The sequence below is a fragment of the Pleurodeles waltl genome, chromosome 1_1, assembly GCF_031143425.1.
Source record: "Pleurodeles waltl isolate 20211129_DDA chromosome 1_1, aPleWal1.hap1.20221129, whole genome shotgun sequence".
Classification (NCBI taxonomy): Eukaryota; Metazoa; Chordata; class Amphibia; order Caudata; family Salamandridae; genus Pleurodeles; species Pleurodeles waltl.
In genome coordinates this window covers 647,932,196-647,959,388 of record NC_090436.1, presented here as the reverse complement: position 1 = coordinate 647,959,388, position 27,193 = coordinate 647,932,196, and the positions used below count along the sequence as shown (strand labels likewise).

Below are 27,193 nucleotides of genomic sequence, written 5' to 3'. Positions count from 1 at the left end.
TAACAATGCTAATGTCACATAACGTAGTCTCAAAATCAAATGGTAAACAGAGAGAAACAATACTGGCTTACCAAAACATCTAAAGAATCACAATCTAATGAAAGCTTGAGCCACTACACATTCTAAGGTTACAGTATAAATTAATAGCACGAATAACTGCACAAAGAAAATGGCGTACATTTATATTCAGCAAAGAAAAGACATCATCTGTTATTCAATGTTCAGTGAGAACCCTAACTAACATCAGATTAGAATAGCATGTTTGGACTTCATGCAAAACAATTTAGTCACACAAAAGTAGTGGTTGGTACCTAGAAACAAAAGCAAATAGACATGACAATCAGTAACATCGTCTTATACCTCGCCTCAGTATGGTTCGGCAAGCTGTGACAGTCTTCGTCAATTGGACATCAGTTCAGTCAGCAAGGCATCAGGATTCAGCATACCCACAATCAATATCACACACACAATTGCCAAACCAATACTCATGTATTTACAGCACCTGTTCTTCCCACTCTGCTGGCTAATGTTACTCATGAGCTGTAAAGAATCAGAAAGTGGAAGAGAACATTTCGTAACTGTGGAGCAAAATCAAAAACAAAATCTTTAATCTTCTTTTAGCAGTTACTTACAGCTTTCAGTATCACTTTTAGGATCCTTTGTCAAAAATCGGTTTAGCAGCTTAACAAATCAGGTTATCTTGTCAAATCAGGTTTTCAAAAGTTTTTTCCAGTTAATTTAAACTGTCTCTTTATCTTTGTACTTTTTCTCAATTTGTAATTTCTACAATTCAGTTCGGTGAGTTCCTTCAAGTGCCAAAACATTGACCTGGAATGTCTTGATCTAAACAAAAAGACAAAAATTATCTTTGCCATTCACTTGGTGGTGCATACGCCAATTCAGGACCTGCGTACCTTCAACTTGCTATTCTCTTTCTTTGCAACTTTTGATCTCCATTCAATTCTCATTCACTTCCCTTCTTGTCGTATCTACTTACTTGAATGTTGTCACAACTGCTTCCTTTCTCTTCATTTGTGACTCAGGCCACTTATCTCCTTTCAGTGGACCCTTGGTCAATGCTCTTTTCAAGTTTGAACTTGAAACTTCTTCTTGCTCTGCAGGATTTTCTCTTGACGGTCCTGCGACTGGTTCAGGAGGAGTCAGACCACATTGGCTTTGATTCGCCTCAACTCCTTCCCCCTCAGGGTCTGGCGTTTGCTCTGTTTGTCTCTCAACTTCGTCTACATCTGGGAGACCCCTCGTCTGACTAGACTCTCCTGCTGTCTCAATTGCTATTGGCTCACTGTCACTCTTCTGGACGTCTTCTCCTTCGTCTCTCACAGGAATGACTGAACCGTTCTAAATATGCTCAGATCCGGTCTCAGTTCCTCTTTCTTCTCTTTCCGGCACTGAGGCTTGTCTGGTCATTGTTGGTACTCTCAACAGCTCCTCTTCATCGTCGAAAGGACATGTCACTTTTCTTGTGTGGCTGGTGAGTATCCAGTTTGGAACTCTAGGGCACTTCACAACTGTGGTAGTGATCAAAACTACCTGGAAAGGGCCTTTCCACTGAGGTTCCAAACACGTTTTCCTCACGTGTTTTCGGACCACAGCCCAGTCACCATTTCTCAGGTTGTGTCTTTAATCTTGGATCTGTGGCGGTGTGCTGGCTTCCACCTGCTGAGAAAAAGAGCAAACCACATCAGACAGACCTTTGCAGTAGTCCAACACCATATCATCTGTTCTGTCCACAAGAGCATTTGCAGGAACCACTGGCAACCTCATTGCTCGGCCCATGAGGATCTCGTGCAGTGACAATCCTGTCTTGCTGCTGGGTGTGTTTCTCATTGTCATCAGAACTAACAGCAGTGCATCAGGCCATTTCAGATTAGTGGATGCACACATTTTCACCATTCTTGATTTCAAGGTACCATTCATCTGTTCCACTAGTCCTGATGCTTCACGGTGGTAACTGTGAGAAAACAGGGCTGATTGCAGAGGCCCCCTAACTTTTTGCCCCCATTTTCCACTTTTTGCTGGTGTTTTCCTGACTCTGATGGTGCCCTGGGTACTGCTAACCAGTCCCAGGGCCTGTGCTTGGTGTAAAATGGATATACAAATTAGGCTTATTATAATTGGCTAAGTTAACCTACCTATAAGTCCCTAGTATATGGTAGGGCATGTAGGTTTAGGGACCACAGCATAGGTAGTGCACCCATAGGTGCACTGCTGAAGTGCCCAGTGTCATTTTAAAGGCAGGCCTGCCTTGCTGATTGCTTTTAAATTAAAGTTATATGCAAATTCGACTTTGGAATTAAAAGTAGTTCCAAAGTCTTAAACTACCTTATTTTTACATAGAAGTCACCCCTAAGGTGTGCCCTATGTGCCCCTAGGGCTGGGTGCCATGTAACTATAAGCAGGGACTTTATAAAAATAGTTTTAAAAGCCCTGGTGAGGTGAAAACAGTCAAATTTGTTTTTCCCTCATTGTAGTAAAGGGCCTTCATAGGTTAGAATGGGGAGACTTTATTTTAATTTTTAAAGTCTCCTTAAATGATGCATACCAAGAGTTTGGTATCAAATTAATTGTTCTAATAAATCCCACAACTTCCAGTTGTGGGATTTAATATAACTTGTTCAGGTAAAGAGTTTTAAACTTTACCTGAAAAATTGCCAATTTCAGCCCTGCATTGTTTTTGCTGCTGTGCTCTGATTTGCCAGGCTCCCTTGATGAGGTGTGAAGTGGCCTGGCTTCACACAAAGGAATGTGCCTGTGGGAGGGATCTCCCCTCAGCAGATGGTGAGGCAGGAAGGGGGAGGGCTGCCAAACTGGTCTTCAAAGGCAGAGAAGGACATTTGGAGCAACCAGCAACACCCCCACATCCTGCAACCCCAGACAACTAGGTGCCCCCTTGATTAGATTAGGAGACGGCAGGAAAGGGGTGTGTTTATGATTTGTAGCCACACCAGTGGGTGGGCTCAGCCAGATGTAACTTCCAAAAATCAGATTCAGCCATGATGGATTTTTAGAGAATGTTGCCTCCTGGGATTGATTTTTGCCACACTTCCCAGGAAGTGGTCATCACAGGGGGAAGGACCCTGCACCTGATTGGAGAACCAGGACCCCCCTGCTTTTCACCCAGGAGCAAGGATAAAACTGGCAGACCTGCACCCACACCTCAGTTCCCTACCACATCCAACAAGGAAGAACTACAGAAGAAGAAGGACTGCCCTGCTGGACCCCTGGCCTGCACCTAGAACCTGCCCTCAGAAGGACTGCACCAGCTGCACACTTGGGCTTCACCACAAGAAGGACTTTGCCTGGCTTCAACTAGTTCAAGGAGGGACTCCCTGTTTGCTACAGGTGAAAAATTGCTAACAAGAGTCCCCTGCACCAACTCCTGAAGAAAGCGACCAGCTGACCACTGTCCAGTGGCCAAAAAGGAGTTTGCGCCAGGTGCATTCTGGGAGTTGTAGTCCGCACACCTCAAGGACCATCTCAGTACTTCTGGACCCTTGGGGTGAGCTGAGGAACTCAAAAGAACCTTAAAAGGACATCTGGAAGAAGCCCCAGAAGTTTGGAGAAGTTTGGAGAACTTTTGAAAAAATAACTCCATAGAGGGACCGACCCGCCGCGGCAACTCTAGCTGGCTTGCCTCAACCGCGACCCGGCCTGATATGCTGGTTTTTCCCGGTAAAGAAAATCTCCGTAAAAGCCCAGCGTATACGAGGAGGGCTCCATGGACGTCAGATCAAGATCCAGGTTTACCCCGGTCGAAGGATTTTCACCTCGAAAAAACGACTAAGTCCGAAGGTAAAAATCTCCACCGAGGATTCCCGCATCGCGTATCCGGAGAAGGGCTCCAGGAGGTCGGATTGGACTGACAGGATCGTCCCGCTGAAGAAAATTTTTGAAAAAGAAACTAAGTGTGAAGGTAAACTTTTAACCGAGGCCTCCCGCGGCCTGCAGCCGAGCAGGGCTCCATCGCGGTCGGCCTTAAACTTTGACTTTGCCCCGGTCGAGGTGCAACCAGATGACCCGATTGGCGCTTTTTGTTTCTAGGCGCTAAAAAAATTATAATTCTTTACAAATTCATATCTCCGGTTCCCCTTATCCGATTTTATTCGTTTTGGTGTAATTTTAATGAAAAAAATATAATCTATGTTTATAAATTGTTTTTTGATTTTTAAACTGTTTCCTGTGTTTTATTTAATTACTCTTTTGTGATATTTGAATGCTTTACACTCTGTCTCCTAAGTTAAGCCTTGACGCTCGTTGCCAAGCTACCAAGGGTTGAGCTGGGTTTAATTTACTGAGACCTAACTTGACCTTAGTGGAGGTTAGTGGCCTATTGAGCAGTGGTGGGATCCTGTACTTGTGTTCAGTATCACGTTACAGTTTTAAATAAAACAAATTAAAAATCCTTTCAATTGTCCTAGTGCAAAAATTGTTTTTTAATTTTTAATTTGGATTAATTTAAATGATTGAATTTTTGTGATTTTTCTAAATTCTTGTTTCCAATTTTTGCAAAAAGTTTTTGTTGACACAAAACTAGGGAACCATGGAGCTTTATCTGGCTAGCCTACCCACACTGACAGTAGTCCAGCTTAGGGGGTTGTGTACTGAAAGAGGGTTGCCTGCAACCACTGACCTCAGGAAGCATGCCCTGATCAAATCCCTGACAGCATGGGCTGAGGCCCAAGAGGTAGACCCAGAGGAAGCTCCAGAGGAGGGAGAAGTAGGGGAGGATGCTAGCTCTCACCATTCAGGGGAGGGAGGGCATCTGAGCCTAAGTGAGGATGAGGAAGACCGGTCCTCATTACATACAGTCACTAGGGGCAGTCCCAAAGCTAGTTGGGGGAAGGGGGTCCCTTCAGGAGGAGAGAATCTGTCCCTCAGAGAAAGAGAGCTGGAGGCCCAGCTAGCATTTATAGCTTTGGAAGCACAGAAGCTGGCCCTAGAAAAGAAAAAGTGGGCAAAGAGAGAGAAAAGAGATGGTGTCAGCGACAGAGAAGTTCTGGTGTCCATTGGTGTTTTTTTTTGCCCCAGATTACCCAAGGGGGTGGTTCCTGCTTATGTAGAGGGGGATGATATAGACAAGTGGTTGGAGGCCTTTGAGAGGGCACTCTAAATGAGAAGGGTTAGGCCTCAATACTGGGGTTCCCTTTTGTGGGAGTTGGTCCCCAACTCAGGGAGGGATAGGCTTCTGACCTTAAGGGGGGAAGAGGCAGATTCATACCCTAGTATGAAGAGGTGCTTAACCAAGAAGTTTGGTCTAACCCCAGAGCAGTAAAGAATGAAGTTCAGGGACACCCAGAAGGTCAGTACCCAGTCTTGGGTTGACTTTGTAGACACGTCACTTAAGGCACTAGAGGGCTGGATTATTGGTAACAAAGTAAATACTTATGAGGGGTTATACAATCTGATCATGAGAGAGCACATCTTGACCAATTGTACCCAAGAAAGGTTACACCAGCATCGAGTGGACTCTAAGCAGACCAACCCTAGAGAGCTAGGGGAGGCAGCTGATGAGTGGTTGAGAACCAGGGTGGTTGTCAAGTCCCAGGGGGGAGACTCCAAGAAGGGGTGGTCAGGTCCCCAAAAACCTAAGGTGGGAGGTGGTAAGCCCACCACAGAGACTCCCTCTGTACCCCAGAACCCTAAGAAGGAGGAGAGTGTGGCAAAAATCAATCCCAGGAGGCAACATTCTCTAAAAATCCATCATGGCTGAATCTGATTTTTGGAGGTTACATCTGGCTGAGCCCACCCACTGGTGTGGCTAAAAATCATAAACACAAACCTCTCCTGCACTCTCCTAATCTAATCAAGGGGGCACCTAGTTGTCTGGGGTTGCAGGATGTGGGGGTGTTGTTGGTTGCTCCAAATGTCCTTCTCTGCCTTTGAAGACCAGTCTGGCAGCCCTCCTCCTTCCTGCCTCACCATCTGCTGAGGGGAGATTCCCTCCCACAGGCACATTACTTTGTGTGAAGCCAGGCCACTTCACACCTCATCAAGGGAGCCAGGCCAATCAGAGCACAGCAGCAAAAACAATGCAGGGCTGAAATTGGCAACTTTTCAGGTAAAGTTTAAAACTCTTTACCTGAACAAGTTATATTAAATCCCACAACTGGAAGTTGTGGGATTTATTACAACAATTAATTTGATACCAAACTCTTGGTATGCATCATTTAAGGAGACTTTAAACATTAAAATAAAGTCTCCAATAATGTTGCACCTGTAGTAGGATCTCTATCTGGTTCTTTTGTAGTCCAATCTATACTCCTCTTGCACTCCAATGGCAAATCATCTGGAATTACTATCTCTAATAGAGCGTTCAGGTCTTCCTACAGGCACTTTGCAAGTTTCACAAACCTGTCTGTCTGCTGGTACCACTCTACTGATTTCTCTCACAACCTGGGGTAGTCATTTGTAAAAGACAGGATGTCACCTCTGCTCTAAGGAACATGGACAATATTCTCTCCTGGGATCTCTCTCATTGGTAAAATGTTCACCGGATCCTTGCCCTGCTGCACATTTGCAGTCAACTCCGCAGTATCCCTTTTTCTTTTATCTCTTTACTTTGCCCATGTGCCTTCCCATTTCTCTAATGCTCTCCATGTCTGGACACCTTGGAGTAACTCTCCAAGGGATGCCTCCATTCCTGCAGATCTCATGTGTTAGAAGTCTTTTGTGTCAAAATCTAACCTGTAACTCCTTTTCAAATGTTTTGTTTTCTCTATTTCTATGCTGTACTTCCCTGCCAGGTCTGCTAGCCTTTGATGCACATTGCTCACATCCCTCATAATTTTCGGGCACAGATATTTCAATTCTTCTTCGGTGTAGGATTCTAGTCTGTTCACGCCTATAGTTCCTTCAATGAGCTCACCCGCTTCCATTCCTAGTCCTTTATAGTTCAAGTACTCCTCTCCTCCTCTCCCCTGGGAGCACTCTGCTGGGTATTCAGCTTGTCTAACCATTCAGTTAATTGTTGGGCAGTCAAACCTTGCAGAGAAATGTTATTTGCGTGGCATGTGGCACTAATTGCTAATTGCTAATGCCTCAAACTGTGCTGGTCTCGGAGGGGGTTTCAGATCATACAGCACCCTCTTCAGATTCTCTAAGCTCCTCAAATTAAATGTTCTGTAGGCAGGAAACGCTAAACTCCGATCTTTCTCTGTCACTTTGCAACATTGTTTCAGCCAAAGACATGGCGCAACACCCTTTTCTTCATTTACAATGTAAGCTGGTGTACCTTTGGGCGGTGTAATATCCCCTAATGTACATATCTACCCTTACTTAAAGCACTCTTTAAAGCTTTGAAAAGTTTCATTTGTTTGTGGCCTTTATGTTATTCTAAATCAAATCATGAAGTGACTTTTAATCCCAGAATTCTCTTCACCCACCTTCTTAACCAATTGCGCTTCACGGTCGTCTGCCAATCCGTGCGCGACCCGTCTCAGTAACCAACCTATCCCAGCACAGCTTTAATGACGTCACACCCACGCGTTCTGCGGCTGACAAAGTCGTGTGGCTTGTCCCCCCTAAACTCAGATTTACACAAAACTAATGCAAAATTATTGCAAGCACTAGACAAAAACCAAAACCCAATTTGTCCATTTACCACAGGTAGGGTATTACAATCACTTCAGAAACTTTAAAGATTTTTCACTGACGGCTTTCGTTCTAGCAGCTACTCCTTCTTCCTTGGCCTCCCTGATTCGCAAGCAAAATTCGACCCGCAAATTTTACTCTCAACTGTTCAGTGGGTCTGTCCTGGTGCACATAGGACTCGCCGGATCTCAGTCTAACATTCTTTTGCTCTCTTTGACTCACACGCTGACTCGTCAACCACGCCTGATCGACCTATTAAACTAGACAAATTACAACAAAAACCGAGTGTCTCCTACACTTTTTCAATATACTCCAGAGCCTTAGACCACACAGGGTCCATATACCAACAACCATGTGGACAATTTTTTAGCACAAAATGCCACACACATGTGAATTTCGATGACTTCCCTACTCTCACACTTCAGAGTACGCACACTCCTTCTACAACTTCATTTGTAGAACGCAAACTCCCTAAACCCTCACAAACATCACAGTTCATCTGTGATTTGCATAAGCTGTGCGAGCGCAAAATCTACTTCATTCACACCATCACTTAAACGCCAAGAACATCCTCAAACATTCATTGGCAAGCTCCAAGGTTCTTGGAAAGTCATTTTAAGTACTTAGGGGCACATTTCCTCTTCACTTTGTAGCATTGAATCTGCAAAATCCAAACTTTCACCAAATCTGCAAATTACTTTGCTCTTTGTAGGAAATTAACCCTTACCCCACTACCATCTCTGGGGACACCTGTTACTCCTTGCTTACTTTCTCTAGGACCAAATGCTCTACTAGCTATCTCTGGAATTTATTATGGGCTCTTAAGGAGACAAACCATGTAGTAGGCATCTATGATGGGCTCTTAAGGAGACAAACCATTTACCGGGCCTCTATGATGGGCTCTTAAGGAGACAAATGATCAATCTCTGTAACCATCTCTGTTTGCGCATCAGATCTTATTAAGTAAACTTACAAAGGGGAGGGTAGGGTTCAATGGGCCTTTTGACTGCGCTTCGAGTAGTTCCCACCATGTAACCCCATACCAATACAAATCAATAGCAATAACAATCAATTACATCAATAATCTGTCAGGATCAAGGCTGTGCGCGGTCCAGGTACCACCTGAAGGTCCGCTGCGCGGATTTGCGGCGCTTTATGCGTGATCCCTGCTTGTTCCAAGAATGGCCAGCAGCGTTGTTTCCCTGTGTTAAAGCTCACATAGCTGCAGATTCAGGCCATTGGTGGTCAAGATGCACTTATCAGTGTTATTCTATGAAGGGACTACATTTCCCATGTATTTAGAGGCAGCAGCCATCTTGGGGTGTGGCTGGCCTATTAAGCCCAGCCACACCCAAGCTCGTGGCTCACTATTTTGAAGACTTCGATGCAGTCAGACCTCAAGGGGCCTTCCTCTGGAGCAAAGCAGAATTTCTTCAAAGGCAGTTTGGCAGAAACTCGAAGGTTCCTGTTATTCCATTTGGAATCCAGACACGAGTAGGTCTTATTCGTGGGCGGTAAGGTCGTGAAGAGCCTAAGTCAGAAGGGAGTTGTTTCTCTCTAACTTTCAGCATTCCCCTAGCCTAACGAGCATGGCGTTTTAGGCCATTTGAGTTTAGTGCTTCAGTTCACAGCAGCATCGCGCTCAGGAAAGGTGGTTCAGTTCATGGCAGCAACGTGCTCAGTAAAGCGCTTCAGTTCACGGCAGCAACGCGCTCAGTAAAGCGCTTCAGTTCATGGCAGCAACGCGCTCAGTAAGGCGCTTCAGTTCATGGCAGCAACACACTCAGTAAAGCGATTCAGTTCACGGCAGCAACACGCTCAGTAAAGTGTTTCAGTTCACGGCAGTAACGCACTCAGTAAAGCGCTTCTGTTCACGGCAGCAATGCGCTCAGTAAAGCGCTTCAGTTCACGTCAGCAACACAGTCAAGTAAAAGCGCTCCAGTTCACAATAATAACGCACATTGACATAGCGCTCCAATCAAAAGAAATAAATGCACATTGGCATAGTGCTTCAGTTCCAGAGGAGAAAAAAGGCGCTTTAGCTACAATAATTGAAAGCACTTCATTTCACAGGAAGTAAAACGCCCTTGGCTCAATAATTAAAGCGCTTTTCATGTACAGGAGAACATTTATTGAAAAATGGTTTCAAAGATAAAGAAATCACAGTTTCATTGTTTTAGGATGCATGATATGTGAGATGCATATTAAGGTGTTTTATATTATGTGAAAAGACCTCTTTAAGTGTTTACGAGTCTTCTAAAAGGGAATCTAATGTTTAGAGTTTTATCAATGCATAAGTGGTTCTAAGATTGATATTTAAGAGAGTGTCCATGGTCTAAAATTCTGGTCTTCTTGGGACTGTGAGATCTTAGTTCATTCTGGTGTTGTGATTTACAGAAAGGGCTATTGCCCGATCACAAAGAGTTTCAATCTGGTGTTATGGAGATGCATGTACGCAAAAGTTCTAATGGTGAATCAGATTGTAATTAATGAGTATATGCATGTTTGTTCTAACTTTTTCCTTTTCAGATCTCTCCCCCAGCTGTCCTCTACCCTAACTCCCTTCCCCCCCGCCTGGCTTCATCATAACTCTAGGCTATTAAAGCTTTCTTAGTTGGTGACGCCGGGAGGTGGGCCTTCTTGTTCAGCAGCGTGCAGATCCCGAGGAAAAGACACCATGACATAATCAATAGGAGTCAGTAATTTCTGCACACCATGACCTCGCGGCCAGGAATACCACACCTTTATGTAAATGTTAGAATGTTTATTTCCCTATATTAACAATGCTAATGTCACATCACTTAGTGTCAAAATCAAGTGATAAACATACAGAAACAATACTGGCTTACCAAAGCGCCTAAAGAATCGCAATCTAATTAAAGCTTGAGCCATTACACATTCTAAGGTTACAGTACAAATTAATAGCACGAATAACTGAGCAAAAGAGATGGCATGCATTTAGATTCAATGAAGAAAAGGCATCAGTGAGAACCCTAACTAACATCAGATTAGAATAGCATGTTTGGACATCATGCAAAACAATTTATTCAAACAAAGTTGGAAAACATCTCACTATGGCTCTATCAAAAGAAGCAGTTGGTGCCTAGAAACAAAAGCAAATAGACATAACAATCAGTAACATCGTCTTATACCTCGCCTCAGTATGGTTCGGCAAGCTGTGACAGTCTTCGCCAATAGGACATTAGTTCAGTCAGTAGGGCATCAGGATTCAGCATTAGAGTTCGCAAAAAGCAAAGTCTCTTCATGCAGTTCTGAAAAGAATAATAGCTAAACATTCAAACCAGTTAGGAAGAATATCACGGAATGGCCTCTCAGGACCGTTAGGAAGAATATAGCTAATGGCCTTTCTCATCCCCATGCACTCTAGCTAAGTTGGATTTCCTAAAACTACTTTCCACGCCATCATTGGTCAAAGAATCTCATGTTTTGTATTTAGTCCAATGAAAATAAAACCCCAAATCTAAAAGTTTACTACTATACGGTTCACATGTCGATGATTGGCTCCTCTTCTCCTGTTCTCGTCATTTGGCTTGTCAGGTATCAATATTGTTGCAGCTTCTACACCAGTCAGTACATCCATTGTCTTATACTGGGAAGGTCATTCTTACACATACCACATTATGCATTGTATCCCTAGCTAGTACAACATCCTATAGCAAGCAGTTCTCATGAGAACAGGTATCTGCTACGAGTACTTGGTCAGCACAGTGGAAAATCACAATTTAATTTTCTAAGCAGCCATTTTTTAAGTCGCCTAAGAAATGCAGCTTGACATGAGGCTGTGCAACTAAGCCCATGACCTCGCTAAGTTAATGCCTATGATTAATAAATCCAATACATAATACATAACCTTCAATATGACATACTACTACATTGCTCAAACATGAGCTCAACATTTTACATTACTAAGCCATAAATAAGTACACTTCGTGAACATTGGAGGCCACTCAGGTGGGCGCAAATTCAAATGCGCCCATTATTTTTCTATGTTAATTCATTTTCTATGCAAATTCAACACTCAGTATACATGAATATTCATTAGTAAGATTCAGAGTTAACACTACTTAGAATATTTCTTCACAGGGATAGGCACACCTTTTGCACTATGCAAGTAGTGTTGCAGAAGAAGCCTGTCTACTAAGTAATGTGGTCGGCACACCATATATTTGTGTAGCTCAACAAACCTGTCACTCAGAGGATTTATTTATGATGATAGGCACACTGTTGGCCTTTTGGAGGCAATGTACACAGACAAAGCCCATCTACGCTTTGTTAGACAGTGATAGGCATACCCTTTTATTTTTCAGAATCAACACCTGAGGGTTACAATAAGGTGTTCATGAGGACAAGGAACAACTATGTTCTATGTCTGGAAAATAATTTTCTTTTTCTTGGTGAGTCCTTTGGGTCATAGGGGAAACTTGTATTATTTATAACTGTTACTAGTGGGGTATGTTTAAAAAATGTACAACATAACAGTTCTCCCCTTCTTCAGTGTGCATCAAGCTGAATCACTCATTATATGGGTCAAGTGGAAGAAGCTGTTCCTGACTTATGCCTGAGAATGTGCAAAAAACATGACTGTAGACAACAAGTTATCATTACTCCTACATTGCCTGGGAGTAGAAGGACAGGAGGTGCTAGAAGATTTACCTGATTTGGAGCAGTGAGTGATAGGGGATCCGAATGAGTTGGAGATCTACATGAAAAAACTAAATTTACAGTACTTTCTAAACGTCTGTAAAATTTTGGAGAGGTATCCTTTCAGAAAGAGAGTGCAAGGTGGAGGCAGGAGTGTGAAATAGTATGTAAAGAGTTTGAGATAACTTGCAGTTTCCTGCATATTTGGAGCATTCATTGAAGAACGCGTTTCTCAAATGTTTGTGCTAAATTGTGAGGAAGACAAACTCATAGAGTATCTTTGGCTTAAAGATAAGCCACTTCTTTTAGAAATACTACTAATCATCAAATGTGTGGAACACATGATGGCATGTGCGACTGGGATCAAGAAGGGATGTGGTGATAATGCTTAGGTAAGCTACTGAAAATTGTAAATGCATGAAAGAGGGAGAGATGGGATTGCCATGCTAGGTAAAGTTGTTAGAGCATTTGAGTTCCTGAAGGAAGTGTCCAGTGGTAAGATATATGAATGCAAATTGGGTGCTAATATCCTTGGTTGGTCCCATCAGAAGGTGTAGGTGTGTTCCTTGATCCAAACATGGTACTGCAAATGAATGAGCACAAAGTGGTTGAAAGATGTCTGGATGCTGTGAATTATTGTCCTACGTTGTTTTAGAGGATTTAGGGGGTCTCAAGTCATATGTGCACTAAAAAATTGGTAACTAAAACTTCTATGTCTAAGGTTAAAAGGTTATCCATTGGTGTACTAAATTAAGTGAATGGAGAATTTGGTAAAGCATGAGGTTAATGCTCCTAATTAGGGTAGTCTGAGGTTGTCTCCCATAGTTGTATTGAGGTTCGCTTATGCATCGACTTTAGGCCTCGTATCAAGGAGGTTGTTTGTTATTCAGTCTCTAATATGTTAGAGTTGTTATCAATACTAAGTAGTGTCAAACTATTTATTTCTCTTGATCTTGCCTTGGCCTACCATCTAATATAATTACATGAGAAATAATAAGAACTCACTTCTTTCATCACCCGTAAGGGGAATGCAAGTTTTTACACATGCCATTCAGGCTAGTGTCACCATCATCTGTTTGCCAAAGAGTGATGGAGACAATCTTGAAGAATATCAGTGGTGTACACTATAAAGAGGATGATGTGTTGATTTTTAGAAATTCAGGGAGTGACCATAATGAGAGGTTGAGGCAGGTTTTTTTGTTATCTCAGGAAAGTGGTCTCAAGTTAGGATTAGAACAGTGCAAGTTTGGTCAAAGTCACGTATGCGGTTTAGGTCATTTGGTTTCTTCTGAGGATGTCAGTCACAAAAAGGATATGGTCAACAGTATCTGCAATTTGTCTTATATGTAAACAATGATGAACTGTTGTCTTAGCTTGGCTTTCTCAAGTTCTACAGATACTTTTTGTGAGGTCTAGCTGGAAAATGTTTACAAAAATACGGCACATTCCTGTGTTCTCCCCTGCGCCAGTGCTAAATCAACTGCATGGTGCCAATGCAGGCACTCTTGAGCCATAGTGCAAGTGTGTCTGCATTGCAGGGGTCATTGTTTTTGTTCCGTAAGGGACACCTTCCGGCACAAAAACAACAATTAATGAATATTTGCTTCTATGTGTGCTGCAGAATGCAGCACACATTTAAAGAGCAAAAAACGAGAAGAAAAAAAAGTATTTCTACTCGCTGCACTACTCTAATGCCACCCCTGAGGTTGCATTTGTTTTTGGCGCTGCCTCAGGTTTACAATTTCTCATAAATCTGGGGCAGTTTAACAAAGCAATGGGTGTTGTGTCAGTATGCCCACAGCAACACCCATTGCAAGCTCCTTTGCCACAGAAAACTGCATCGGGCTGCCCATATTTACAAGGTGGTGTTAAGCCACATAAAGTGGTTTAATGCTGCCTTGTAAATATGGTGCAGGGCACAGCGCCACTGGAGTGTCAGAAAAAGTGACCCTCCGGTGGCACTAGGGGCTTCTAAATGAGCCCCTAAGCTTTTCCTTTCCACACAAAAGAAACCATTGATTTCTTCATCAGCCACTTAAACCAGTGAATTTAACACTACAGGGTTGATAAATTCAGGTGTGAGGAAGCACTGAGATCTCAGAAAATCATTATTGAATGTGGATTGTCCACTTTTTTCAAAAGTCTACTACAGAAACTTTCCATGTCAAAAAATGTCTTTGCCAGGGTCAAGGCTTTGCATAGAGCTGAATTCGAAACAGAAGTCAAGAGCCGACATTAGCATCAAATTGAAGTGGATGCACCTGTGTGCTGACATTTAGAAGCACAGTTTGATAGCTAACAGTCCAGACACATATGCCAATTCTGTGGGTACAGTTGTCCTCATTTTGGCAGGGTGCCCTGCTTCAGGAAGCAAATACCGTGGGTGTGGCAAGACAGGCATAAGCAAAGGTTCCAGTTTGAAGAAATCCACTTCTTCACAACCTTTGCCTCAACAGTCATTACATTAATAGCACACAGATCACGAGGGCCACATCATTCTCCTATCTGTGTATTCTTTTTACTACCATTGTTTCCTGGACTAAGCACATGGAAACCAACAGGCTAAAGGAGGTGCGTGCTGTGAGGGCATTTTTAGGTTTGTCTTTAAATTGGGCTTTAAACCAATCAGGAAGATAGCCACAATTTATACATCCAATTGTACTTCTGTAGCCTCTTACTGTAGTGGGTTTTATGGCTATGCAAAGCACACCATTTTGCAAATTCAAGAGAACATTTTTCTGCGGTGACTACTTGCTGTTCCTCAGTCTTCATCAGCGGCTACGGGAACTGGGCATGCTACATTTAGAAGACCTGAAACCTGTACAGCAGTACAGCTGTGGCACTCAATTTGGAGCACAGAGACTGGGTTTGAAAAATCAATTACATTAAATTGTTTAAGATAAGCCAAAACGCTGAGAATCCTGCGGCTCTGATGTATTTCCAAAGAGTACTACCAGACAGTATAGTGCACTTTAGTAAGAGGGAACTGAAGCTTGGCACTGCAGGGGCCCCCGTAAGAGGGCCCCTAAAAGATTTTCAGTGTCTGCCATGCAGACACTGAAAATCGAGACGGGTGCTACTGCACCCGTCGCACCCTTCCCACTCCGCCGGCTCCATTCGGAGCCGGCTTCCTCGTGGGAAGGGGTTTCCCGCTGGGCTGGCGGGCGGCCTTCTGGCGGTCGCCCGCCAGCCCAGCGGGAAACACAGAATAACCGCGGCGGTCTTCTGACCGCGTAGCGGTATTCTGTTGGGGGAACTTTGGCGGGCGGCGGAGTTGGAATCACCCCCATAGACTTTCAGTTCCACTTCAGCTGAAGAAAAGGTGTGATCCCTCAGATCTCTTCCAGGAATGGCCAGCTACTACTCCAGATATATTCAAGACTTCAACATGGTGACCAAGACTATTGACAGTTAAAGAAATGACATGAGCCTTTGAAGTCATCTGGTCATGCATTATGGAAATCTAGAACTTGCCCTTATTTGAATTTGCACTTCACAACTAAATTATAGTATATGTCCGCTCTGTAAGACTGGGCTCCAAATTTCACAACCTGATATAGAGTCGGCAACCTGGGCCACAATGGTATTACACAAGGGATGGCATGCCACCTGCACAGAGAAACATGGAGCAGCTTTGAAGCTGCTGGTCCGTGTTTACACTGAATGCACTGCCCACATGGTAGTGTGAGTTCTTGGCTACCCTGCTGGTTGAAGCACATTCTCATTGTAATAGTATGGACTGTCCTTCTTTGCAACTGGCGCTCCTTTCAGCAATGGTGCAAGCAAGGACAAACAAGGACAGTGAGCTCTATGTTTGATGTGGGCCCTAGAGTGCTCTGCCATAGCAGTCACAGTTGAGCTTACTATATCACGTGATGCCCAGATGTTCCTGTTTGACATTTATGCCCCTGTGATGCGACCAGCTAAACCAGGTTTACTGATGCCTATGATGTAATGTAGCATGCTCTTATGTCTTCTTTTAACCCTTCCCTTTTATTCTCCTGTCGGAGATGCCCACTGGCCTCCCCTGCTGCCCTGATTTGCTCCTATTGGTGCTCAGCTTCAGCAGGACCCAGAAAGAAGAAAGCTTCACCCATCAGCTACATGTCTTGTGAGGCCTGCTGAGGCCTATAACGACATCACTAATCTTGTTGTGGACCACAGCTCCCCCCACCTGCTGCCTGCTGCTCCAGGTGATGAAGCAGACTTGTGAGGGAACCAGTCAGAAGTAGTCGAGCTCTCGGAAATCCAGGATTCACTGGCTAAGAGTTAACTGCAGAGTGAACTTCTCAGAGACTTTCATGTAAATTATTGTATGGTCTTTTGTGAGTGAGTGTGCATGATTGATTGCACATGCACGTGTTTGCCTTCCTGCTTGTGTATGTGTCTACCTGCTTGTGTATGTGCTTGTGAGCTGTGATCTGGCTGCTGATACTTCCAGAAGGGTTTTCTCGTGGTACCATCAGTGCTTTCCAAGCTCCTCTTGCTACAGACTTTAAGAACTGGCATGGTGTTGCCATGGATGACTAAAATATATGAACCAGTACTAGATGACTGGAACTGTTCTATTTACCTATAACTGTGTATGTCCTACTTGGCTAGGAGCTTAGAAGCGGATTGGCTATACACCAGTTCCTGGATCATGCTGAGTTATCTAGGTGTGCATTACTATCTGGGTTTGCACTGGTTCACTAGCACTGCAATAACTGATTGGGAACAAACTAGTGCTTAATAGAGCACTAGGCCCTGTGAATATTTTTCCATTTAATGTAAATGTTTATGGAGGAGTGTAAAACCATCCTTCTGGTCACTTCATGGCAATCTGATATAACTGCAAAAGCACCTGAAAAACTAGGTTAGAAAGTGCAACTGAGTTTACAAAGCATGTGTTATACAGGCAGTTGTTGCTGATATCTTTTCCCTCAGATTCCTATTATTATATTGGAAAACAGTGCTCATTGGTAAAGGCAGCCTTTATGCAGCTTTTGTGGACCTCAAATCTGCTTTTGACCTAGTACCACGCAACAAACTATGGGACACTCTCTCTCGGATGAGAATCCCAGAGCACATTCTTGCCATATTGATACGACTCCACGAGGACAACTACGCACAAGTCAGGTGGGGCAACAAGGGCCAACTAACTGATAGAATCCACGTTTCCCGGGGTGTGCGGCAAGGGTGCTTCCTTGCCCCGACCCTCTTTTCCATGTATATCAATGAAATCGTCCCCTCCCTCCTCAGACTGCAGGCTGACGCACCTTCACTTGGCACACAAAAAATCCCAGTCTTACTCTTTGCCGATGACACTCTTCTGATATCCAAGACCCCTAGCGGTCTAAGGAAACTCCTTGCGTGCTTTGAGAAATTCTGCTCATCACAGGGACTTGAAATCAACCCCTCGAAAACAAAACTAATGACCCTCAATCCCCATAGATCTTTTAAAGGGAAGTTTACTTTAGAGGGCTCCACACTTGACAAGGTGGGCATCTTCAGCTACCTGGGCATAACATTCACTGACAACATGTCTTGGAAACCACACATAGGAAAACAAGCTCTAAAACTAAAACAAACAACAGGCGTACTACTAAAAACCTTTCATCTCTCACACACAAAACCAATTCGCCCAGCATTACAGTTATACGAAGCCCAGGCCGTCTCCTCAGCGCTTTACGGGGCCGAACTATGGGGTTATACCAAAACCCAAGACTTAACCACCGCTGAAAATAACTTCCTGAGAAACCTTGTGTCCCTTCTGCAAAGCACCCCACTATTCCCCCTTTTCAAGGATCTCGGTATCAAACGTATTGGACACAAAGCCCGCCTGCGACCTCTGCTGTACTGGCGGCATCTCTGGACCACCCCTGAGCTCGACATCTTCACTGAAGCTCTACACCAACCACGTCCGTTTTCCCCACGAAAAGCGAACTAAAGAAACTATATTGGCAAATGGCACATTACGAAGACACAAGGGCTGCACTCCACACTACACTATCTTGTGACTTTGCCAACCTAAAAGAGTCATGCAAGTACGAAGCTTTTTGGGACCTAATCACGGCCCCAAGGGAAAGGAAACTGTACTTCCAGCTCCGCATTGGAACACTCCCATTAAGACTTCTCACCAGCAGCTGGTCACACAATGAATCAACCGTATGCCCAGCTTGCAAAGCCCCTGTCGAGAATCTCCCTCACGTCCTTTTTGCCTACCCCGCGTACACCGCCCCCGCAGGAAATGGCTGGCCCCGGCATGCAGACTACTGGGAGTCCGCAGCTCTGCGCTAGCCCTGCAAATCCTCAGATCAGACACTAGGCCAACGCTAGTGATCGCCGTCGCCAAATTCCTCGGAGCTAGCTAGCTTGTCAGAGGGAAAACCCTTCTGTATAAAGACTCCAACTAAGACTGTCCCATCGTCCTGTGCGAGCGCATTTTATTCCATTTTTATTCCACTTTTTCAATTTTTTCTTATCTTTTACTCCCTTTTATCATTATATTTATTTGTAATTATCATTTTGTGTATTTATTTGTATTTATTACTGCTTGCGCTTTTTTGGCTCCTGTAGCCGCAATAAAGCTCCTTTGAATGAATGAATGATATATTTTTGTGAGCAGCGTGTCACAGTGAATCCCTACACCAGCATTAACTCAGCCTTTCATCCTTCTGCAGTTCATACAATGAGTATCATTTTAACATGTTCAGCAAGAGAAAAGCACATTTATTCGTAGAAACTGACTGTAGGGTAGGTTAGCCCGTAAATTCCTCTGGTAAAATCTTGGGTAGTGTAGGAAAGTGCAATGTTGAATTTACCCCCAGTGAGAAATCATCACAGGTGTGATAATTGTTTTAACTGTGAGAGCACTATAGAATGGAATTAATTCACATACAGGAATGTCAAAATCAGACACACAGATTTCACAAACTGCAACACGAGGAACCTTGTGTAGTGTATTGTCTGTCCATGTGAGAGGCTTATATAAGCAAAACAAATTGAGATGAGAAGAAACACATTGTTCAACATGCATCAATAATTTGTTGTAAGACGTTGAATGCTCCTATGTTCCGGCATAATGTGGACGCAGATCACTCACTGACAGACCTGTCAAAACTACAAATGTGGAGCTAACATTTCCACGTCTGGAAGCACAAATGATTCTGGCAGAGACTGGCAATTTCTTTGCCCAATGATGCCTTCATGTGACTTATGACTCCCAGCTTTTGGAGAAGTAGTTACACCATCCTCACACACAAATAATGGTGGGCATCAGCAAAACATAGAAGTAGTGGACAGATGGTGATATTCTATGTCAGGACCGGAGGCGAGGATTATGCCTTGCTTTCTTCACTTTAATGAATGAGCAGCCAAGTAATTGAAAACAACTACAAATCCCATGAACCATTGGGAAAATGAGTACAGATATAACCAATGAACTGTAGGAATTTTGTCCAATCAGCAGAGAATAGTCCATAATGTAGTCCTTTGTCTGTGTTCAGTCTTCCTCTTTCTTCGCTGCTCGCAGCCGAGATAAGTAGTTTTTTCACTTGCTCTCTAAGTTTTTTGCATATTTAATACTTGTTTATTGTTAACTTGTTGAATTTCATTGTTGAAATTGTTTGACTCGCGGGAGCGTTTTTTTCGCTCCTTTCGCGAGCGTTTCCCTTTCTGGTGCACATACCTTCCCGGCAACCGTTAGAGGGCGCTTGCCGGGAAGGTAACCATAACGACACAACAACGAACGACGACGCGCGCTGTCAAACGCCCGCCTTCTCCTCAGAGCGCGTCGGAGGCTATTTCATCGACGCGCTCGCTTGCAAGTTCGTTGTTTGTGCCATTTAAAAGCATTATTCCTGCCTGGAGAGTGACGCCCTGTGCTGGGTCTGTATTTCCCATAAAAAAAAAAAAAAAAGAAAGGCTTGGACGCCCCTTTTTTTCTCAGGGGTCTGTAGAGTTTGGTGATTTCTTTTAACTCTTTCATTATTACATTTGCCTTTCTGGGACTTTTCTCCCAGGCAAGCAACAAAGGTTGCTTTGAAACCCCTTTATTACTCAAAGTGCACTGGGGTGAGTTTGTCCCTGATGTTAGCCATTTCCAAGTGAGTGTTTACACTCTTTTCTATTTTCAACTGACGCCCAGTTGTATATAATATATATATCTCTATATATACATTAAAAAAAAAAAAAAAAAAAAAAAGGGAAGTAAGAAGAAACTTCTAACGATATTCTTTAACATGGATATGGATCCTAATGAGGAGGAGGAATTTTTTGATGCGGTGGACGCGTCCATTTATAGGGCCGTCTCGGAAGCAATAGGTCCCCTTGAGGACAGACTCTCGCAACAAATAGCGCGCGAATGCGCAAAATTCTCATCCCCTCCTGTGATTCCTTCCACCTCCACGACATCCAATGATATTTTGGTGGACGCACCTCCAGTTAAACGTCCTCGTGAATCAGGTTTTGATGTAGACCTTTTTGATAGGGTCAAGAACTCTATGAGTACTCCTTCGGGTTCTTCTATTCCTCTAATCTCCTCAAGGCCCCGGTCACCAATCCTCTCTCACAGTGATTCGTCGGGGGATCAAGAAGCGGATGCTAGTCCATCCAGATCTTGGCTTCCTTCTGGATCGCAATCTGCTCCCCAGATTTCAGATATGTTAGATCCCGATGATATTATCCATCCTAGGTCATCTGAATGGGCGCCATCTGACAAAGTGGCAGCTTATGTGGCAGCACGTATAAGAAAGCCACTGGAGAAGGATTCTCGTAATTGCCTCCGGGCTGAGTGTCCGCGGCCATCCTTGGCGGATAAGGTAGCCGTCACTCCAGATCTGGATCCCAAAATGTCTACTTTTCTGCAGAAATTTGTAAAGGATCCCAAAAAAGGGATTGATCGTTCTTGGAGAGCATGTCAGGACAAGCTTTTGGACGTCCTGGGACCCTTGACAAAGATTTTGGACATAGCGGAAGATGCAAAATCTTCAGAAGCTGTAATTTCTCCTGAGGTTCTTTCAGGATGGGCACAACGCGCTATCATTTTTTTGGGAAATGCTAACTGCGCCCTTTCCACCGAACGTAGACGTTCTTTATTAATTAAAGTGGACCCGAAACTGGGGGATCTGGCTGATTCTGAGGCAGGCCCAGTAGCGCAAGGAGGTTTGTTCGGGGAGCCTTTTATAAAAGAATTAGGAAAGTTTGTAAACACTTTCACGTCCTTGGACAGGGCACATTCCTCAATGAAAAAGGTTTTTCCCACCCGTTTTTTCCATGGGGCCGGCCGAGGAAGGGGCCGCTCGTACGGCCGCCCACAATCAACCAACTCCTTCAGGGGGCAAGGCTCCAGGCAGAATCAGTTTCAAGATCAGAACCGATTTGCCAACTTCTACCCGACAAGAGCCAGACGTTTCAGGCATCGTGGTGGCAGAGGATCTTCAACAACCTCTTATGGTAAGTGTTCTCCCTTCTTCCCTTCTAAAAGTAGGGGGTCGTTTGGCGAGTTTTATCCACGTATGGAATCAAATTACACAAGATGCGTGGGTCCTTCAAACAATTCAAGGTTTTCATATAGAGTTCGTGGGAACTCCCATGCAAGGTTCACTTCCAAAACCCCTAGTGTTCTCTTCGGAGGATTCCCTTTTAGTAGACACCGAAATTTCAGCTCTACTACAAAAACATGCCATTTGTCCAACATCCCTACATCCGAGGGGCTTCATAAGCAACATCTTTTTAGTGGACAAAACAGATGGCGGTCGACGACCAGTCATCAACCTAAAAGAGTTCAACGAGTGGCTAGTCTACCGCCACTTCAAAATGGAGGGAATTCATCTTCTTCGAGATGTTTTGCGGCCCCTAGACTGGATGGCTCGTCTCGACTTAAAAGACGCATACCTTACTATTCCTGTCTATCCACCCCACAGGCGTTTCCTTCAGTTTTTTTGGGGCGATCAAACTTTCGAATTCACTACCCTTCCATTCGGTCTTTCCTCAGCCCCGTGGTGTTTCACCAAGGTTCTCAAACCAGTGGTGGAACACCTCAGGGCTCAGGGAATTCGGTTAATTGTTTATCTAGACGACATTTTACTTCTGGCTCAGTGTCCCAAACAACTTTCAATGCACCTTCAGACTACCATCAATTTGTTGCAGTCCCTAGGGTTCATTATAAACGAGGCCAAGTCTCTTTTAATTCCTTCTCAAAAACTGGTTTTTCTGGGTTTCACCATCGATTCGGTATCCGCGACCTTAAGCCTCCCATCCCGCAAGATGACGAAAATACGTCACGAACTTCGTCGTACCTTGGTCAAACACAAGGTCTCTCTACGTCAGATTGCCCGCCTCATAGGGCTTCTCTCTTCCTCTATTCAGGCAATTTTTCCGGGCCCTCTGCATTACCGAGCTCTTCAAAGGCTCAAGGCAACTCACCTTCGGAAAAGACTATCGTATTCTCAAAAGGTGATTCTTTCACAAGAAGCGGTGGAAGAAATTCGTTGGTGGCTTTCGCATATGGAGGCCTGGAACGGCAGAGCTATTTTCGGTTCGGCTCCAGATTTGGTTATAGAATCGGACGCCAGCAGAGTAGGTTGGGGTGCTCGGTGTGGCAATTTTTCTACCGGAGGCACGTGGTCACTACAAGAGCAGAACTTACATATAAACTGTCTCGAATTACTAGCCGGTTCATTTGCAGTCAAATGCTGGACAAAAGATTCTATCAAATCGAACGTCCTCTTGAAGATGGACAATGTTTCCGCGGTCCGATATATCAATCATCTAGGTGGCTCGCGTTCCGAAACACTTTCCAATCTGGCGTCCAGTTTTTGGCAGTATTGCCTGGATCATCAGGTTTCTGTGACAGCACAGTATCTCCCGGGAAGCCAGAATCAGATTGCGGACTTTCATTCTCGGCATCTCAGGGATTCCAGTCTATGGAAACTTCATCCACAAGTTTTTTCCTTTCTGTCCCAACTTTGGGGACCGTTCTCGATCGATCTTTTTGCTTCCAGACTCGATCACCAGGTTCCCAGATTCTTCAGCTGGAGACCAGATCCTTTGGCAACAGCTACGGATGCATTTCTGCAAGATTGGAGTCTGGAGACAGCTTACGCTTTTCCTCCTTTTGCGATGATTACCCGAACATCCGCACAGGTACGGCGCCAATCGGCGTCCATTGCGATCATAACTCCAATTTGGAGGTCTCAAGTGTGGTTTCCGGTTCTTCTGGAACTTTCTTGGGATTTTCCAATCCGACTCCCCCTGTTTCCCTCGCTTCTTCTCAGTCCGAATGGTACCCCTCACCAGATGGTCCTCGAGGGCTCTCTAGCCTTGATGGCGTGGCGGATTTCCGGGGACGCTGGTCGGTGTCGGGACTTTCGCGACAGGCTGAAGAGTTATTATCCAAAGCATGGGCCCCCAGCACTTGTAAACGCTATAGATCTGCATGGGGAAGATGGTCCCGTTGGTGTTTGCAAAGGGGTTTTAATCCCGTGGAGACAGACATAGTTCATATACTGAACTTCCTTGCTGACCTGGCTTCCAAAGGTCTGGCTTATCGTTCTGTTAATACTTATCGTTCTGCGATTTCAGCTGGACACGTAACTGTTGATGGTCTCCCTGTGGGCGAACATAAATTGGTCTGTCGACTTCTTCGAGGTATAAGACTATCTTTACCTCCAGAACCCCGATACTCTTTCCTTTGGGACGTTAATCAAGTTCTGAACCTCTTCTTATCTTGGCAACATAATCACTACCTTTCCAGGAAGGAGCTGTCAGCTAAACTAGCCATGTTACTTTGTCTCATTTCTTGTAGAAGAGTCTCTGATGTTCGTGCTCTCGACATCTCCCACAGATCCTTTACTCCTTCAGGAGTCTCGTTTACATTAGGTAGACGCACAAAAACTAATACTAGAATTATATCTTATCCGATTTTTCCTGACGCTCCAAAACTATGTGTAGTTCAGTGCCTTAAAGCATACGAGGACATGTCCTCCGAACTCCGTCCTTCTGGTGAACATCAACTCCTTATCTCATTACGTAAACCTCATAGAGCTGTTTCTTCCCCTACTATTGCTCGTTGGGTTCGTTGGGTCATGCATGAAGCAGGCATTGACCTTTCCCTTTTTGGTGCGCATTCTGCTCGTGGAGCCATGGCCTCTAAGGCCTTCCACTTAGGTGCTCGTCTTGAAGACATCATTAATTCAGCAGACTGGTCGTCAGAGTCCACCTTCAAAAGGTTTTATTTTAAACCAGTTCTGAACATGGCACAGCTGGTTATCGATGAGCTTTAAACTAGCATAATCCTCGCCTCCGGTCCTGACATAGAATGAAAAATTTCCTAGCTATCGTAACGGAAAGTTTCAATTCTATTAAGGACTCGGAGGCGAGGATTATCCCACCCTTCATCACCTTTATAAGACTACAAAGTTTAAATGAACCCAGCCCGTATGTAGTAAGTAGCTTATGTTTCTTTTTCTATAGAGATTTCATGTTTCTATTTAAACTGCATTTAAAAAAAAAAAAAAAAAAAAAAGTGTATCCTTTTATTTTATACGATATTTACCTAGTTTCAGAATGAATGTTTGTCCTCAAACCTATTTTATTGTTCATAGGATCGGATTCTACAAAACAAGAAGCTTCATGATGGTTCCTTGACTGCTCGCGCTTCGAAAGAGGAAGACTGAACACAGACAAAGGACTACATTATGGACTATTCTCTGCTGATTGGACAAAATTCCTACAGTTCATTGGTTATATCTGTACTCATTTTCCCAATGGTTCATGGGATTTGTAGTTGTTTTCAATTACTTGGCTGCTCATTCATTAAAGTGAAGAAAGCAAGGCATAATCCTCGCCTCCGAGTCCTTAATAGAATTGAAACTTTCCGTTACGATAGCTAGGAAATTTTTCATTAACCAACAGAGTGCATCTATGTGAAAAATGTTAATTGTAATAAATAGTCGAAAATGCTCTCAACACCTTTAAATTACCTTCTTAGACTGACCGTGATGTCCCACTTGAGATAGCCGTTGGACCTTTTCGACAAAAACAGAATGCATTATAATGTAGTGGTGGAAAACAGGTGGAATGCAAGACACGCAGTTTCAATCATGTTAAACCATTATTGGCAGCTTTGTCGAGCCCTGGGTCTATTACATGACTACAGAAATCACATAGCCCCACAAACACAAGGATAGAAACACGTCCTGAGAAGATACAAGATGAATACATTTCCCAGCTCCTTTGCACGTCAGTTGTTATATCCAATCCTTTTTTCTAGAGTTTTTCTGTGTTTACCCAGACAGTTAGAGGCACAGTGAAAGGCAGCTTTGGCAAGCTTCATAAGGTTTCCCCCTCGCACTTTTATGTGCACCTACTTTTCAAGTTCTACCATTAGGCGTCAATCATGTGGGTAACTACATTACCCAGATTCCCCTTTACGACCGGAAAGCTATTTCCTCCGGCCAGCTACCTTCCAAATTCGATCTATAGTGCCACCTTGGTTCCCCAAACAATCAGGTGATAAACTTTGACATAATTGAAGTTCACACCAGCACGCATTTTTCACCGTATGCGCATCTACAATATTACCCGCACTGTAGAGCTATGGGATGTGGGTAACTGCATTACCCAGTTTTCCCCTCTGCAGCTGGGATATCATTTCCGTCTCCCACGTAGCCCATCTTTTACTAAAATTGATTTGGGACGAGTCAGCAAGAACCGTCAGCCCATGATGCGGTAATCCCGCTCCCCTGCTTTACCCCCAGTGAGTGTATGGCATCAGTTTTAGTTCTGATCGGGTGTACAGGTAAAGAGAGGTTAATGATTAATTCCTTCACATGCCACCATTCGTCTTTTCAGTGATGCGAGTATTCTTCCTTGTGTTGTAAGCGTTCGTCCCGGTTTCTAAGTATTGTACCTGAATCTTTGATGTACCACGTGCACCCTTTGATCCATTGAATCAGGAAATAAGGTATGTGGTGTTAAGGTGACATGAGAGGATGAATACCTCGTCTCTCATTGAGACTTAACCTAACGCATGATGACAGGTGCACACTATTGAGGTTCCTGCTGATACTTGTTTACCCGGGGACTGAAAGATTGGCATATAGCGGCATAACAAGTGAGGGCTTCTCTCCTTTTCTCGCCCAGTACTGAATTGTATCCCCTAGCACGGACTGTGAACCCTTTTGCACTTGGGCCATTCTGGACTACATATGCACACATTATGTTGTACTGTTCTCCAGAAATCGACAACTGTGACTGAATATGCGATCCCTTCGAATCAGTGGCGGTTTCTTCATTAGGGCGGCAGGGCTCCGCCCCAGCTTAAATTTTGCATTAAAAAAATGTTTCCCCAGTTTCAATTTCTGCATCAAAAAAAAAGTTCCATAAATTAAAACTTCAAACAGTGTGACCCTCGCTCTGCGCGAGGGTCAGGCAAAACGGGGCACTTTTGAAAGACACATGTGCTGCAGCGCATGTGCTGGCCGTCGCAGGATTTTTAGGGCTTACCTGATCTCAGCCCTGGCCTCCGGCAGCCGACAACACTGTAAGGTACTGCCTCTTATGACGCACTGAAGCCTCGGTCAAAGAAAACAGCCTGGGCGCTTTAGCATAAGCCCTGGGTTTCCAAAGCTGGCTGTCAATCAGCAAGGCTGTGTAGCACTGCAGCCCTTCATCACAGGGTGGGTGGGAACAAGCCTTCATGGCCCCACCTCATTCTGGGAGTAGCTGGGAAAGGATTGCGGTGTACACGAGGCTGGCTGACCACGACGTGATCTGCATGCAGCGGCGACGGGAAAAAGTAAGTATTTGACTTTAAAAAAAAAATGTTATTCCCCCCATCCCTTGCCTCACTCCATCCCCCCTTACCCCTCCGTCCCTCCCCTCACCCGCCTCTCCCTTTGAAATTTGCGGTACGGCATGCATTTGAAACGTGCTG

General features: G+C 44.2%; 2 long non-coding RNA genes across 3 annotated transcripts in view; one reads left to right on the top strand and one right to left on the bottom strand.

The window, feature by feature from the left end:
- On the bottom strand, window positions 1-26,947 carry LOC138286490 (uncharacterized). Its single transcript, XR_011202002.1, has 4 exons — window positions 26,764-26,947; window positions 25,239-25,283; window positions 10,764-10,883; window positions 1-1,680 (listed from the first exon to the last, which is right to left on the bottom strand). It is a non-coding gene; the product is annotated as an uncharacterized lncRNA (long non-coding RNA).
- The window catches only part of LOC138286480 (uncharacterized), a 64,488-nt gene continuing 64,173 nt past the window's right edge, over window positions 26,879-27,193 (top strand). Inside the window, exon 1 of one of the 2 annotated variants that reach the window (XR_011202001.1) lies at window positions 26,879-27,055. This is a non-coding gene — a long non-coding RNA (uncharacterized lncRNA). The remainder of the gene's footprint in view (window positions 27,056-27,193) is intronic. The other variant, XR_011202000.1, reaches the window with a different exon arrangement.